Source organism: Tubulanus polymorphus, chromosome 3 (assembly GCF_964204645.1).
Source record: "Tubulanus polymorphus chromosome 3, tnTubPoly1.2, whole genome shotgun sequence".
NCBI classification, from domain to species: Eukaryota; Metazoa; Nemertea; class Palaeonemertea; order Tubulaniformes; family Tubulanidae; genus Tubulanus; species Tubulanus polymorphus.
This window is the reverse complement of record NC_134027.1, coordinates 14,769,042-14,788,382: the sequence shown is the minus strand read 5'-3', so window position 1 is coordinate 14,788,382 and position 19,341 is coordinate 14,769,042. Positions and strand designations below refer to the sequence as shown.

Sequence of the window (19,341 nt, the reverse complement as noted above, 5' to 3'; positions counted from 1 at the left end):
CCAATCGTGTAAAAATGCTGTCAACTCTTTAGTGGTTTCCAGGCTAGACTATGCAAACTCTCTGTTGGCTGGTACATCTGCGTCTAATATTAAAAAACTGCAACTTGTAATGAATAATGCTGCTCGCCTAATTGCTAGGGCTAGAAAAAATGACCATATTACTCCTTTTTTACGTGATTTGCACTGGCTGCCCATTTTACAGTAAATTTTAAAATTTTATTAATTGTCTATAAATGTCTTAATGGTACTGCTCCAGTGTACTTGCAGTCTTTTAACTAGGTATGTTCCAAGTCAACCTCTTAGATCTAGCAATGACCCAACAATTTTAGTTAAACTTAATAACAGTCGTGTTGCTGGACGTAAAGCTTTTACTTTCATGGCACCAACTTTATGGAATGTCTTACCACAGGAAATTCGTGAAAGTCCAACTGTCTCATGTTTTAAATCACGTTTAAAAACTTTTTATTTTAGAAACCTGTACAATTAGTGTTTTAATCTGCTTCTGTCTTATATGTTTTAATAATGTGAAGTGCCATGATTATGTTTTATAGAAATGCGCTTTATAAGTAAATAAATTATTATTATTATTATTATTATTTCCTGGGACCATGTAGTCTTTAAAAGCTAAGCGATATTCCGAGGTAACCAAGGGGATTTCAATAGCATACGAAGCAATGGAACCAGAATTCAAGCCCAAGCTAAGCGAATCTGTGGCTTTAACGCTTGATTCGGATAAAATGTAGAACTGATTTTTTGAACTTTTGTGTACTCTTGCGTAATGTATAATGTATATTTCAAGCTTTTAATGAATATAGTTAAGATAAACGTTCAATTATTGGATCTTTCTTGTTGACGTTTAATTTTGAGAGTTAGGAGTTCCAGTTTATCTACAATGTGGAGTGCCTTCACTGACAGTTGAAGCTGTATTAACGAATTTCAATGACACCGAAAATAACGTTGGCTTGTACGGTTGTGATAAAGTTTTGATAGGTTTTCATACTCCACACATACTGTTTTTGCATGTCTCTACAACCAAAAATTAGGTAGAGACGAAAGCAAATGTTCAGGACTCGGCAGCGGTCCCGGCCCGGAAAAAAGTTCAAAACGTGTAGGCCTATTGTCGGTTCCTAGCATGACTCAGCGTTTTTCGGGAATTCCCAGAATTTTCAGTGTTTTTCGGGAATTCCCTGAAATTTCAGCGTTTTATTTTCAGCGTTTCAGCATTTCAGTGTTTCAGCTTTTTCAGCGAAGTTCGGGAACCGATGAACAAATAGTATTTACAAAGATTAAACATTTTACATCAATAACAACAATAAGGGGGATAACAGTTGTTTCTTATTAACTACCAGAATCTAGGATTTCAAAGCCTCGCGAGATGTATTCCCCAATTGGACCGTGTAGTTTTTTCATCCGTGAGAAGATTTTTGAATTTTGTTTGGTCGTCCCAATTTGGGGCATCTAGGTATATACAACTTGACTGCATATGTACGACGCCAGCAGGACTCAAAACCATGCAGCACTGATAGCATCACACCTTATCTCACTGAGCTACAGGCCGCTCGATTCAATTCCAAAAACTACAGCAGCGGCAAATAACCATCATAATATTGCAATCTACGACAAACAACGTGTAAATTTAATCACTGTTGTGGTGTTCAACGCATGGAAAAGTTAATAAAAGCATTTATTTTTCCCAGGACCCTGCACGCATTACAAAGCAAACCATCTGCCGAGTGCGTACAGGGCTGCTAGCACCTCAGTAATAGGGATAATAGGCTTTCAAGCCAAAGGTCGAACGGTCGAGTTCATTAAAAACAAAACATTAAAAGTAATTTAAAACTATAATATATTTTCATAACCGTGTGTATTTTATATTATAACTAAATATTTATTCTAAGATATCAATAATTTAAAAAGCATATAATCAAATATATTTTAATAATAATAATTATTCTATTATTCAACTGAAATACACACGGTTATGAAAATATATTATAGTTTTAAATTACTTTTAATATTTGTTTTTAATGAACTCGACCATTCAACCTTTAACCTGAAAGCCTATTATCCCTATGACTCTTAAAATATTCATATAAATGAATAACATTTAAATTGACAGTTTATTCAATATAAAAGTATATATTTACAACATTATTTCAATATTCATATTTGTGTGAGTTAGATGTTTAAACATTAAAAGTGTTAGTAAAGTGTGATTGAAATAATACATGATATAAATCATTGAACTTCTAAAATCAATTTTAATAAAAAATTTAGTATTAAAATGGAAGCAAATAAGTACTACTGTCCAACATGTAATATCAATATAGATAAATCCCAAAAAGCAAGACACAATAAAACTAAAACACATTTAGAGAATAAATTGAAATTAGAATATGAAGATGATATATTAGAATCTAAATTAGATGAATTAAAGAATGAAAAAGATACATACAAATATGATACATGTAATCAATCATTCAGTGATAAAAGATATTATAAAGAACATTTAAAATCTAAAAGTCATATTAGAAATAAGAATAATGATATTTTAGGTGAAGATTATTTTGATGAAGATAATGATAAGAAACAGAAGACAATTAAAAGAATAAGAAATAAATTAAACAATAAAAGACCATACATGGAAGATGTAAGAAATTATATTAATTCATTAGATAATAAAAAAGATATTGAGATAACCGAAGCATTTAAAAGTGATATTGGCCCAGCAGCTATCGAGTTTAAATTTCGTAAAGTAAAAAACATTAGAAGAAAATAAAAAACATTTAGAAAATATGAAAGAAATAATAAAAATAAATATAGCTGCAAAGCAGCAATAAAGAGCTTTCTGCGACTTGCTTCAAGGTCCTTGGGCGATTTGGGCTCTGTAGTATCCATACCTCAAATTTGGTCGTAATCGGGCAAGTTGTTTAGGAGATCGATTAAGATTTAACCTAGGTAAATGATAGTACCGTATCATTGATACACGACGAAAAAAAATAAGCGGGTAGGTGACTCGAACTCGCAATGCACTGAATATCAGTCCAACGGGTTAACCACACGGCTATCTAGCCGCTTCTCTATCAACGGAAATTCAAAGAGTCTTTGTAATGTTTAGGCGCGCATCGTTCACTAGTGATTAAAATGGCCAAAGACGCTTTGCCGCCCGTGGAGGCTTAAGTATCAATATTTTAGATAGGGTTTGAATTGATGGATTGAGCACATAGGCCAGATGCATATCGATTCAGGTAAAAATAAAAAATTTTTGAAAAGTGATCACTTAGAAATTCATTTAGCGCCCCCTAGTGCCCAAAATATCGATATTTTACTTAGGGTTTGAATGGATGGATTGTGCGCATTCGTACGGTGCATTAGTGTGTCAAATCTCGGCACAATCAGTTGGGTTTTCGTGGACTAATCGATATTTTTTCTATTTTTAAAGAAATTTCGAAGGGGCGCCACTGCTTTCCCTTTGACCGAATATAGTAAAGTTATACATCATTTGAAGCGTCTTTTCGAGCTCTATAAAAAAGTCAGTGACAGCACTATTCTATCTCTTACCGTTCAAAGGTTATAAGCAGATATGAGATATTTCATTGTTCATGGTCCCTATTCTGGGGCCCCTGGCGCCCGAACGGATGGGCCTAGAATAATCGTTTTTGTATTGAAATTAACTACAGGTTATTAACTACAAATCCAGCTATTAAAAACTTTAAAAGTGCCTAAGATAAAAATTTTTCTCGATGGACGAATTTCGGAAGTCTATTTTTCAAGAATATTTGAGGGGGCGCCACCGCTATACCCCTCACTGGACGTTGTCGAGCTATACACCAAAAGATGCGTTTTTCAATTCTCTACAAGCGTGCCGCAGGGTTGAAACGCGATACTCCTGCTAGTTTTCGAGATATTCGCGAAAATGTGATTTTTTGAGATTTTGGGGTACGTATTTGGGGGCCCCTAGCGGACGAACGAAAGGACCTAGAACAGTCATTTTTGTACCAAAATAAACTACAGGAACCTAGCTACAACTTTGCCATTAGAAATTTTCCGAAAGCTCAAAGATAAAACTTTTTGTCACAGAAACTTTTAGACCCCCGAAATTTTCGAATTTTTAAACCCCCCTAATTCGAAAACTAAGGCCTTAATCAAAAATCGGGCTTCTAGAGGACCTAGATATATGACTGAAGAATGTGCCTGTCAATTTTCGTGATGATCCGTTAAGTATTGTGGCCTGAATTAATCTTTTGGAGGTTGCGGATGTAAGACGGAAAAATAAAAAACACGGCAATAATAATAGAGCTTTCTGCGAAGCAGCAGAAAGCTCTAATAACTGATGTTGAATATCCTAAAATAAGTATATCTTCTAAAGTTAAATACATAAAATCTGAAGATAAACCAATATTTAATATAAATTCTCATTCACAACATATTATATCTAAACAACATATAGATGATAAATTAGATAAATGTTATAATGAAGTAAAAACTAAAATAGAAGAGAAATATTTTGAAGGATCTGGTTTAGTATTTGATGAAATAATATTTATGACTTTACATGTTTATAACACAAAATATAATAAGTTAACTAAATCAAAACCAATTGATGAAAATAATGTATCATATTATAAAGAACCAGATATTGAAGCATCGAGTTATATTAAACTACCATTTAAAACTAATGCTGTTATAAATGTACAAAATGAAGATGATAAATGTTTTCTATGGGCTATAATAAGTTGCTTACACCCAGTTGAAGATTATAAACAACATAGTTTTAGATTAACTCATTATAAACAATTTGAAAATAATTATAAGATAGATAAGTATCCTGTAAGAATTAAAAATATCCCAAAAATAGAAAGAGATAATAATTTAAGAATAAATGTATTTGATTTAATCAAATTACCAAATACAAAAGGTAACAATATAAAACATTATACATTAGAACCTTTATATCTATCAAAAGATTATGATTCAAATGATGTTATAGATATACTATATTATGAGAATCATTATATGTGGATTAAACAAATAGATTTATTCTTTAGAACAGAAAGTGATCACCATAATAAAATATATCTTTGTAGAAAATGTTTACATAGATTCAGTAATGAAAGTACATTATTAAATCATAAACAATTATGTGAAAATCATGATTATTGTAAATTAGTTTTACCAAATGAAAAGGATAAAATATTAGAATTCAAAAAATATGATTACAAGAATAAAGTACCATTTGTAATACATGGAGATTTTGAATCATTAAATAAAGAACTAACTGATCAAGATAGAAAAGAAATATATTATAAAAGAAAGAAATTAAATTCTAATGAAAATGATTTTTCAGATGAACCACCAAAAACAAATACTATTAAAAAGATTCATCAATCAGCTGCAGCTTTCGGGTTATATATTAAATCTGATTATCCAGAACCAATTGAAAGTGAATATTATGATTATAGAAATGAAAATGTTATCAATCATTTTTGTGACTTATTAATTGAATATGAAATAAAATTTAATGAAAAGTTAAATAAAAATATAGAAATTATAATGACAGAAGAAGATAAAGAAGCATTTGCGTTTGCAGATAAATGTTATTATTGTGAAAAGATATTTAATTATAAAGATAAAAAAGTAAGAGACCATGATCATTTGAACGGAAAGTTTAGAGGCGCTGCACATGAGAATTGTAACTTACAAGCTAAGAAAATTAATTTTGTACCAGTTATATTTCATAATCTATCAGGATATGATGCACATTTATTTATCAAACAGTTATGCCATAAGATAGAAGAAATTAATAATGAAATAGAAAGATTAAATTCAAATAGATCAAAAGATAAAATACCAACTTATAAATTTAGAATGTTAGCTAAAACATCTGAGAATTATATATCATTCCAATTTGGTTGTCTAAGATTTATAGATTCATATAGATTTTTAAATAGTTCATTAGATAACTTATCAAAATCATTAGTTGATGATGAATTAAAGATATTAAAGCAACACTATCCAAATAATGATGATTTCCAATTAATGAGATATAAAGGCGCAATTCCATATTCATTTTATAAATCACATAATAATTTTAACATAACTGAATTATTGAAAGAACAATACTATGATGAATTAAAAAATGAATATGTTAAAGATGAAGTCTATAATAGAACATTGAATATTTGGAATCATTTCAAAATAGAAAATCATGGACAATTAGTAGATATATATCTAAAATCAGATGTATTATTATTAACCGATATATTCGAAAGGTTTAGAGATGTAAACCTAAAATATTTCAATATTGATCCTTGTCATTGTTATTCATCACCAGGATTAACATGGGATTGTGGATTAAAATTTACAGATATAAAAATGGATTTGTTAACAAATATAGATCAATTATTATTATTTGAAAAATCTATAAGAGGAGGAGTTTCAGGTGTATTAGGTGATAGATATTTCAATGTAAATGATAACCCTGGATATAAGTTATTATATATAGATGCAAATAATTTGTATGGTTGGGCAATGATGGAACCACAACCTTATGGAGTATTTGAAATAAGTGAAGTTTTACAGAATGAAAATAATGATAAATTTGATTGGAAGAAAAGAATTCTAGATATTGCAGATGAATCAGATACTGGTTACTTCTTTGTTGTAGATTTAGAATATCCTGAACATATTAAATTTAAATCTAGAAATCTAGCTTACTGCCCCGAACATAAAACTGTAACTCATGAAGAATTATCAAATTACCAAAAAAGAATTAAACCCGAAAATCATATTCATACAGAAAAGTTAAAGTTAATAAACATAAGATGAGATGTTTAAGATCTGAAGATCATGAAATGTTTATTGAAGAAATTGAAAAGATAAGTCTAAACCCATTTGACGATAAAAGATATATTTTAGATGATGGAATTCATACAGTTGCTTATGGTTGCAATTTAGATGAATACTTAAAATTTAAAAGAGAAGAAACAAAAGAGAACGAGATAATGAAAAGAATTCTAACGTGTTAATCAAATTTTAATAAAAATATGTTATTAAAATGGAGAGTAAACAAACACACAGTGAGAAAAACAAATCATTTCTAGATAGAATAAAAGATACTACAAATGTAAAATCTGTAGATTATAAATTCAAAAAGTTAACAGAATTAACAATCCGTAAGAAATATCTAATTACAAATATTGATACAGTTACTTATAAATATGGAGATAAATTAGTTATACACTTAGAATATGAAGGATTAAAAGGAAATACATATAAATTCAGAACATATTTACCGGATAGATTTCATAGATTATCAAGTGAAGATTTAGAAGAATTATGTTCTGGAGATTTCTATTTCGTATACAAAGGTAAGAATGAAAAAGGGCACCATGAAATAGATTTCGAATAAGAAAATATGTAAAATAAATGGTAGAATTAAAAGAATACAGAATATTTGTTGATTCTAGAAGACTTACAAATTATAAATCACATAATTTAATAGTTCAATTAGATAGAGAATTTAAGAATTGTGTTGATTTAAAATTAGTAAATATAAGTTTATGTAATTCTTTTTATAATGTATCGGATAAAAGTCTAGAACATTTAATTTTTTCAATCTTTTACAAAAAAAGGAATAAATTGTTTTTTTAATATTTAAAACCAGGATTATATAATTTAGATACATTAGCACAAGAAATTAATAGAAAAGCTCGAGCTAAATTAGGAAGTGATTCCGGATTTAGCATTAGAATTTTAAAAAGTGATAGTTCTAATAAAATAAAGATTAGGTTAGCTAATGACGAACAATTTAAATTTACAGTAAGAAAACCTTTAGGTAAACTGTTAGGAATTAACCCAGATATTGTTACAGCATACGCAGAAGTTAGATCAAACTTAATACCTTTTACACATTTTTATATTAATTGCAATTTAATTGACCCAACAAAAACATTTGAAGCAACTAAAGATACAATTTGTAATTCTAGTATATTAAATATTTTACCATTAAAAAATGTTAAACAATTTGGAACGCAAATAAATTATAATTTAGCTGAATGTGATTTAAAACCTTGTATTCCACATTTCAATAATTTTAAATTAGAAATAAGAAATCATAATGGTTATTTAATTGATTTGAATAATTTTCCTGTGATATATGAATTAGTTATAAGATGTAGAGAGTAATTTTTTCACTATATAAATGAATATAACGGTTGGACCGAGTATATGTTTTGGGTTTGATTTTAAACGTGAGAAAGAAATGAAATTTAACGTTAATGATGTAATTACACATATTAAAAATATTGCATTTTCTAATGAAACAACATTTGAGTATGAAACAACAATAGATAAAGAAACTTTAAATGTAGAAAAGATTACTTATTTAATTAGAGAATCTTTAAGATTTTATGAATTAGATGAAGATTTTATCATCGATGATATTAAAAAAATAATAATTGAAATATATACAAATGAAACTAGTAATGAAATAAATGTTGAATTAATCATAAATAAGATAACTAAATATTTTGATGATAGTAATTTTTTTGATAAATAAATAAGTGATAATAAGTGGATAATAACTGGATTATATAATGGAGCATTACTATCAGTTGGAACTGTTGGTTATTCAATGGTATTAAAAAAAGTATTCAAAATGGGAAGTGTTAAAGTTGATAGATTTGATATAAATGATATTTTAAAATTAACGTTAGAAGTTACTTTATCTAATTTAACTATTGATTATTTAGAAAAACAAAAATATATTCCTCCCATATAAATGCATAATTTTTTTGCTAAATAAATGGCTTCTGCAATTATAACTATTATAGGATCGGCAATTGTTAACGCTTTGGCATTTACTGGTGGTGGATATTTATTTAAACATATTGATAAAAATAGTTCATTAGGAGAACAAAGAAGACATAACTTAGCGTTAGAGAAATACAATAAAGCTGCAGAAGAATATAGAGAAAAGAGACAAAACTATATGGATTATATCAATAAAGAATTATATGATCAGAAGATTTCACATAGAGATTTTCAATCAGTTGATGATGCAATGAGTTTATATAACGCGGTAACCAACAAAGAAAAATTACATCTATACAAACCTAAATTATCAGATTATTATACCCCAAGTAAAGAACAACAGAAATATGAAATAATATGGATTTTATGATAATTTAAAACAAGAAAACAATAATGGTTGGGTTTATTTCATTTTAGAAAATAATGAAGGTTTTACAAAATCAGGTATACAAAGAATAAATCAATCTATTAGAACTTATTTGATATGTATTCTAGGTGCACAAGTTGAAACAAGATCACCGATAATTGGAAATTTGAATACATCATTCGATACACAAAAACAATTTAAAGTTTTATTTGAAGATTCCATACATAATGATAAAAATAGATCGATTCCAGAAAACATTGTAAGATATCAAAATTATTTAGATAAATCACATATTAGATTAAATTATTGTATAGGCCCTAATCTATTAATTATTTCTAATGCTTTAGTATTAAAGATGGGAAATATAATTGGTTATAATAATCTAATTAAAACTGCAACAATAAATAATTCATTTGGATTAAATGATATAAATAAAAAGATTATTACTGCTCCAAAATTAATGGAAGGTGAAAAAAATAAAAAACATATTCAATCAACTGAAACTAAAACTAATAATATTAAATTAAATAATGATTCTAAAATAAAAGATTACAATACATCAGAAAATATAAAAACTGATAATATTCAACATGATATAATTAAACTAAATGATGATAATAAATCCCATGAAAATGCTAAATTAGCTTTAACTTGTGTAGGAATTGTAATCGGAGGAATATAATATTTTAAATTTTAATTTTTTTATTATGTAAATGGATGTAGAAGGTGGAGAAGATATTGGAATGGATAATTTTGATGAACCTGGCATAACTGATGAACAACAACCTGAATTTAGAGAAACAAGTTTTAATGATGGTAATGAGCCAGAATATAATAATAATTTGAATATGCCTGATTATATTAAAAATACAGAATCACAATTAAATCCTGAAAATTTAGACCCAGATTTAGTAAAACAAGATTTAGATAATTTAAACAAAATACCTAAATTTGAAGATTTAATTGAAAAATCTAAACTTAACATAAATGATGAAGACGTTGGACTTTTAGCAGATCAATTAAAATTTTTAGATAATGGTAAATGTTATTATCGTTTGAAAGGTGATTATTATATTGATATCACTTCTAAAAATAATAAAAAAATATTAGCGGAATCAACTTTGAAAAAATTAGAACCAGATAAAATTAAAATAATAAGTAATAGTAATGAAATAACTGATGTTACACAAAAAGAAATAGATGATAATATAGACGTATTTAAACAAAGAATTAATGAATTATTTGAAATAATCAAAAAGAAATCAAAAACTTCCAAAACTAGTAAACTTAAATCAAATAAAGTTTCAATTGAAAAACTTTTACCGAATGGATTACATGATGCAACAGATCAAGAATTAGTAGATTTAGATATATTTTCTGATAAAGCAATTAGAGAGATTATTAGTATAAGAAATGCATCTGATAAAATTGCGCATGATAAAAGTATAAGAGATTTTAAAATTAGAACTTTGGAAAAAGACAGAACTGATAAAATTAAAGAAATAGAACAATTAAAATTAGATAAAGATAATAAAGTTATTGAAGAAATTGAATTTAAAAAAAGAAATGCATATTTAGAAAAAGAAATTGATGATTTAGAATATAACATAGAATTACAAAAAGAAGAAACTAAATTATTATTAAAATCATATGATTATAATATTGATAGATTAAAAGTTAGTTTTAAAGATTTGTTGATAAAACCAAATTCTGACATATCATTGAAAGATAGAATAAAATTGTTATTTATATTAGAAGGAATAACAATTCTTTCAATTCTAACAGCTGTAACTATGTTATTCACAACAATTGGTTTAGCTATATCAAATGCTTTGAAATCTACTCCTACTCCAAATAAACCAGATAAACCCCCAGATAATAATTCTATACAAGATAAAGTTAAAGATGGTTTAAAGAAATTAGCAAAATATTTATGGGAACTATCTAAAAAATCTGCTGCAGCTTTACCAGGAATTATTGCATCAATTGTTGGTTTTATATTGAAATCTGCTGGGAATATTCTTAACTTTGCTGCTGAACATATTATTTTATTTTTAATTACAGTTGTAAGTGCTATTATTTTTGGGTTAGTGAATATGATATCAAAAAGATATCAAGAAAAAAATAATAAAAAATAAATAATTAATTTTTTTGTTAAATAAATGAGTGGGAGTTATTTAAGTCCTTCTAAGATTTCTAGAATATCTAATGCTATTAAAGCAGAAAGATCACATCATATAATTACTCATAACCCTTCAAATATTAATCCCGATGAAACTTTATATGTTAGAATTCCTAGATTAACACAAAATACTTTTTATGTTCCAAATAGTATTTAACACAAAATACTTTTTATGTTCCAAATAGTATTTATTTATCAGCCGATATGAAAGTAACTGGCCATGATAACAATTATGTTGTTGATAATGTTGGAAGGTATTTGATTAAAAAGTTAACAATAAAGATTGGTCCAGAAACAGTTTTCTCATTAGATGATTATAATTTATTTATGCATTATAAAGATTTATGGTTAACTAAAGAAAATAGAAATAATATGATATTTCAGGGTATTCAATCGGAAAACCATAATAAATTAAGATCAGGAGCTAATGACGCAATAGTAACTCGTGCCACAGATAATTTGATTAAAAAGATTTATGGAAGCAAATATAAAATCCCATTAGACTTTGAATTGATAAATAATAATGCACCTTTATATAAATACGCAATTCAAGAAGATATTATATTTGAGATAACATTTGCTCCTGTAAATGAAATTGTATTATCTAGCGTTGTTAAAGATATGGGTTATAAATTATCAAATATATGTTTAGAATATGACACAGTAACTAATGAAAATATTGCTAGCACAATTCAAACTCAATACAATCAAGGATTTTCATTATTATATGATTATATTGATACATTTAAAACTGTAACTATTAATGCAAATGATGAAATTATTAATGGGAATATTAACTTCCCAAGAAGATCTATTAAAGGTATATTAATATTTTTTACCATTGCAACATATTCTAATGGCGCAATAAAGGTTGATAAGTATTATAATCCTGAAATAACAAAAGTAGAAATAACTATCGAAGGAATAGCAAATAAAATATTTTGTCAAGGAATGAGAATGATTGAACAATGGACAGAAATTAGAAAACATTTTATGAATGAAAAAGTAAAATCATTTGAAAATTGTAATATTAATCAAATTGATTATTATACCGGTAAAAAATATGCATTATGGTTAGATTTTAGAACAACAGAGGATAATTCATTACATGGTTCTGGAAAAAAATTACAGAACACTAAAGATGGAATACAATTATTCATGACAAAGAATAAAGGAAGCCTAAATTTCAAAATGCACATTTATATTATATCTGACGCGCAATTAAATATTGTAAATTCTCAATTAAATAGTGTTATGTATTAAAATTTTAACTTTAATAAATATTTATATAATAAATGGAAGGAGGTAAAGTATATAAACATATTCCATACATCGATACACATGAAAATAATGATGGTTTATATTATGTAATACCTTGTAATATAGCTTTGATATTTGATCCTATTTTCAAAATTTATAAAACTAAACTAATAGAAATCAATAATAATAAAAGTGGTGTTGTTGATAATTTAAGTAATGTAATACCTACTACATCTAATAATGTAATACCTACTACATCCAATAATGTAGTACCTACTATATCTAATAATGTAATACCTTCTACATCTAATAATGTAATACCTTCTACATATAATAATGCAATAATATTAAATGTTAGTGAAAATAGAAATTATTGTGATTATTGTAAAGGTGAATTTTCAAACGCTACATCAAATTGGAATAAACATATGAATACAAGGGTACATATTACTAATGTTATAGAACGTGTTGGTTTAAGAGAATTTATAGAACACCCATTTAGATATGTTACAAAATTTGTTTCAAATAAAAAAGTAATTGGTAAAGAATTATATGAAGATTTTTTATTAGCAACACCTAATAAAGATGAATTAGATTTAACCGATGCTAATGAAATATTAGGATCAAACACTGTAAATGAAATATTAGGAGCAAACACTAATAAAGATGATAATGAAGATTCTATGAAACATAAAGTAGAAAATAAAGATATAGTTGAGATGACTAATAAGTATATCAATAAACCAATTATTTATGAAGATTCGGTAAAAAGGGCGATGAATAAGCATAAAAATAAAACAACTCTTAATGAAGATACGGTAGAGAATTTGGGAAAATTGTTAGGGTATGATATTGAAAGTGATTAAGTTATTAATTATATTTAACTCAAATAATAATATTGGTTGAAAATTGTATAAAATAATAGTAAATAAAAAAGGGGGTTTTAAGTATTTAAGGTATCTAATACGTATCTAATACATATCTAATACAATCTAATACAATCTAATACATAAAATATCTTATTTTATAAACTGATATTCATATGGAAATTGAAACCTCAGTAATAATAAATAACCTTTATTATTTTCAAACTTATTCATATATTAGTTGAAAAAATAAAAATAAATTGGTTGAAAATTGTATAAATAATATTTATTTTAAAAAAGGGGGTTTTAAGTATTTAAGGTATCTAATAGGGTATCAGGTATTAGGGTATCTAATAGGGTATCTAATAGGGTATCTAATACATAGGTATTCATGAATAACATATAAATGAATAACTTCTAAAATCAATTTAGTAAAAAAATATGTATAATAAATGGAACCAGAACAACCACAAACTATAAATATTACAAATAACACTGGCGTTATAAACATATACTACAAGAAGTGTTCTAAATGTGAATTAGATAAATTAGCTATAACAGAATTTAGTAAGCGTAAGATTAGCAAAGATGGTTTTCAATATTGCTGTAAAACTTGTTTTAAACTATATACCAAACAATACCGAGAAGATAATATAGATTATTATAATTATTATATGGCAGAATATATGAGAGAAAGATACAAAACAGATCTTAATTTTAGATTGAATCAATGCTTAAGATCTAGATTAACACAATTATTCAACAAAGAAACACATTCAGAAACACTATCTAATCTATTGGGTTGTTCAGATGAATTTCTCAAATCATGGATTATATTTCAATTCGATGATAAAATGAATATAGATAATTATGGGGATTATTACCATATTGATCACGTGTTACCAATATCTAAATTTGACATGAGTGATGATTGTAATAAGAAGCTAATCTGGAACTGGAGAAATTTAAGACCTTTAGAAAAGAAGGAAAACATAATTAAATCTAATAAACTAGATATACAGTTATATTTAGATCAACTGGATAAAGCAAAGACATTTGTTGAATTATGGAATTCAACACATAATGAAAAATACGTTGAAGCTTAAACGCTTAGAAAACCGGTTACTCTCGATATATGTCAAACCGCCTGTATGTAATTGTATTAGGTTGTTTACAAAAACATCTGTGCCGTATTTCATATTCAGTTGAATAGGGCGTATCTCATTTGAATATTGATCGAATGTGCTATTTCAGTTGAAAAGGATTAATCAATTATATTACAAAGTAACATCTGTTGCACAGACAGTGTTTAGCTAGTGAATAACTGCCAGTTATAAACGCGCAGCACATAAGCATAGGAACGTTTAGGATATTCTCTCTATAAACACAATTTTAGGAGTTTACAGTTATAAATGTAAGTACTGTTTTTGTTCTTATTAAGGCGTTGGAAAACGCTAAACATGTAAAACTTATCCTGGTAAGATGCGCCACAAAATGGTCATGTTTAAGTGTTGTAATTAATATTTTACAACTACAACTTCAAGTTAGTTTTATTCTACGTTAGATATTTATCTTTTAGATAACAAAATGAAGGCCATTGAATCAAGAAAGTGAAGATAGATGGATGTGGAATCAGAAATTATGGATATTTCAACTCATGAGACTGTAGCAGTTTAGCCATACTGTATAGGCTTCCAATGCATTACGTTTGTCGGAATTTCAATTGCGTCATTCAGCTGTTGTTAATGTTACACACAGTGACAGATGTTGTATTATACTTTATTGATTCCTGCATTACACGCATACCTTACCGCTCGGCTGCCGAGCGGCTTGGAATGTGGAAATCGATAATGATTGTAGAATAAAATATATGTGTGTTTATGAAATAGTATTTCCACCAGTCGTTTCTTTGAATTTATTTTCAGTTTGAGGATTTATTATCGAGAATCCGAAATGACTTATCTGGACAGTTATAATTACTGCTCCTATAGATAAACAATAGTAGTGAGATAATCTAAATCCTAATTTAAATAAAATATAATAAAAAAACAATAACTTCAACTAGCTAGTGAATTCTATTATATTTTTAATACTTTCTTTTCAAAAGAGAATACTTAATATTTTGAATAGATTCAAATAGAAATTCTTTAAATTCAAATAGCTAGTATCAATACTAGACTTCTTTAACTCTAGTATCATTTGAAGAATATTTATAACATTTTTTTTGCTTTTTTTCTCTAATATAAATGTCAAAGAAATCTAATAAGAATAGTATTGATATTGAAAAAACATTAGATGATTTGGGTATAAGTGATAATAAAGATACAGTTGTAACTAATTGTGCTCAAGTTAATTGTAATATAGATTATGAATACTATTTATATTGTAAGCATCATCTAGAACTATTGATTGCCGGTGGAAAAACTAAAGAGTTTTTAACTAAGACTATTACTTTTCAAGAATTAGATGCTATGAAACCAGATAAAGTAATAAAATATTTTAAGATTTATGAAGAAGCAAGATTATCCCGAATAAATGATTCTATTTCAGATGGTATTGTCAAATGTTATTCAAAATTATGTAACCAGTTAATACCAATTGATGATGAAAATAAATTATATAGTGATTTGAAAAATGACTATTTAGTTATGACTGAATTACAAAAATGGGTCGGCTATGCTTCATTTCAATTAGGATCGGTTATGACATTAATTTCTACTGGCGTCATTACGTTTTCGAACATCAAGCCTATGGAATATAAATCAGGTAAGAACGAAACAGATGACGCTGTACTACAACCAAACGTCGAAACAGAAAATGAATCAGAACAAAAATTAACTAAAATAAATGAGTGATGGAGTTAAGAAAAAGGCTAGATCCGAGAAACAAATTATATGGGCAAGAGAATTAGGTAAATGATCTGCAGAATTAAAAAAAGCTAAGAAAAAGAAATTAACTGATATAAATGAATCACCTGATATTGATTCAAATAATAATCCATCTAATTCTTCTAATGCTGGAAGTAATTATAAATTATATATTACAATTGGATTAGTAACAGTTATTATATTATCCGGTGTAATATATAAATCAAAATTCAAATCTGATGATAAAGATGATTCCAATGACAATAAACCTATCATACCAGAAAATAAGTCAAATCATAAAGTCATTGAAACTAAATCTAAATTATTATTAATGGATTAAAATAAGATGAAAAAAGAACAATATTTAAGAGATTTATATTATAATCCAGAAAGTGAAGTATCATATTCTAACGTTACAGAATTATGGAATAAAATTAAATCTGATAAGGAAAATGGTGATGGTGCCGTACGGCACCCACATGGTGATATAAAATATAGTGAATTGAAATCATGGTTACAAAATCAACCAACATATCAAATCCACAAGAAAATGGATAAAACTTATTTAACAAGAAAAGTTATGGTTTCATATATCGATCAACAATGGCAAGCAGATTTAATTGACATGAAGAACTTAGAAGAACACAACAAAGGATATTTCTGGATACTGAATGTTATAGACATATTCAGTAGATACGCATGGTCAATTCCAATCAAAAATAAAACTGGAAAAGAAGTGACAAATGCTTTTAAATCTATATTTAAAGAAGCTATTCCAGATAAGATACAATTTGATGAAGGTAAGGAATTTTATAACAAACATTTCAAAAAACTATTATCTGATAACGATGTAGATTATTTTTCAACACACTCAGATAAAAAAGCATCTATTATAGAAAGATTTAATAAAACATTGAAAACTAGAATGTGGAAATATTTTACTGCTAATGAAACATATAAATATATCGATGAGTCTATAAATATATTAGATGATTTAGTGAAAGGTTATAATAATTCTAAACATAGTTCTATAAATATGAAACCTATACAAGCTAGAAAAGAAGATAATTCGGAAATAGTTTGGAATAATTTATATGGCGCGTTTGTTACACATGATTTTGGTGAACCTAGATTCAAAATTGGACAACACGTAAGAATATCTAAATATAGAAAAACATTTTATAAAGGTTATACTCCAAATTTTACTGAAGAAATATTCAAGATTAAAAAGATAATATTAACTAAACCTTTTGTTTATAAACTAGAAGATCTAAAAGATGAAGAAATATTAGGTTATTTCTATGAACAAGAATTATCACTTGTACCAAATCCAGATGAAATAGAATACAAAATAGAAAAAGTATTGAAATCAAAAACTCTTAAAGGAAAAAAGTATTCTTTGGTGAAATATAAAGGATATGATGATAAATTTAATGAATGGATTTTATCTAGTAAAATTAAAAGAATAAATGAATAAAGATTTATTTATATTTGAACCGCATAATATGTTAGTTACTGGTGTAACAAACTGTGGTAAAACACATTTCATATTTGATTTGTTAGAAACTATTTATAAGAATCATTTTGATAATATAATATTATTCTGCCCTACTTATGAAATGAATAAAACATATAATAGAGATATAGTTAAGATGAAAAAGTTTATTATATTAGACCCTAAAACAGTAAAAGAAAATTTAGATAATTGTTTTAAAATAGCAATTGATACTTATAAAGGATCAAATACATTATTCATTGTAGATGATTGCGCTAATTTACATGATTCAAAAGTTAGAGAAAGTGAGTTATGTTATTTAGCTTTCTCTGGGAGACATTTTGGGATAACAACATGAGTTTTAAATCAAAAATATAATTCAATTGTTAAAGACTTTAGGGGGAATATAAGATTTCTAGTTTTATTTTATAACAAAGATAAAAAATCTATGCAACAATCATTGGAAGAAAATCAAATTATACCTACTGAATTACATGATGAATATATGAATAAATTAAAGAATAATAAAGGTTCAAAAATATTACTGAGACTACAATTTCCCTATGAATATAAGTTTATAAAATAACTATTTATATATCTATTCTATAAGAGCTTACACTTTTATATTGAATAATCTGTCAATTTAAATGTTATTCATTTATATGAATATTTTAAGAGTAATAGGGATAATAGGCTTTCAGGTTAAAGGTTGAATGGTCGTGTTCATTAAAAACAAATATTAAAAGTAATTTAAAACTATAATATATTTTCATAACCGTGTGTATTTCAGTTGAATAATAGAATAATTATTATTATTAAAATATATTTGATTATATGCTTTTTAAATTATTGATATCTTAGAATAAATATTTAGTTATAATATAAAATACACATGGTTATGAAAATATATTATAGTTTTAGATTACTTTTAATGTTTTGTTTTTAATGAACTCGACCGTTCTACCTTTGGCTTGAAAGCCTATTATCCCTATTACTCACCTCGTAAGTGCGCACCAGGCGGGTAGGGCATCTTAAAGCGAAAACGTATCTCAGAATATGACCGAACCGATGGAATCTTAATAATAATACTGTCAGTCAACTTATTGATGATACAACATGATTGGTCTCAGCGTACTTAACGATCATATTTTCCTCCAATAAACAACTCTGGTAAAATTGAATATAAAAATGATCTTTTTTGATTTGTGATATCATGGATGGTAGCCTAGTTGTGTTTAATGTTTCGTGTCATCATGAAATGGTTTTAACTTTAGTAAAGGCGTTCCCGCACGATCACATAACTTACCTATACGGGTTTCAGTCATGAGTAGGTCTAACGTTCCACTGCTCTAGAAATACGTATTCTACCGCTGAGAATTTATCCCAATTAATCTCATTGCTTCTGATTTTAAACACATGGTTCTGATTTTAAACACATTTAAACCCTATGATATTTATTTTTAAGTTGAATTTCACCCCATAACAGCAAT

General features: G+C 26.7%; 1 protein-coding gene across 3 annotated transcripts in view; it reads right to left on the bottom strand.

The window, feature by feature from the left end:
• Positions 1–19,341, bottom strand: part of LOC141902904 (histidine ammonia-lyase-like) — a 93,348-nt gene that overhangs the window by 23,461 nt on the left and 50,546 nt on the right. The window lies entirely within an intron of this gene.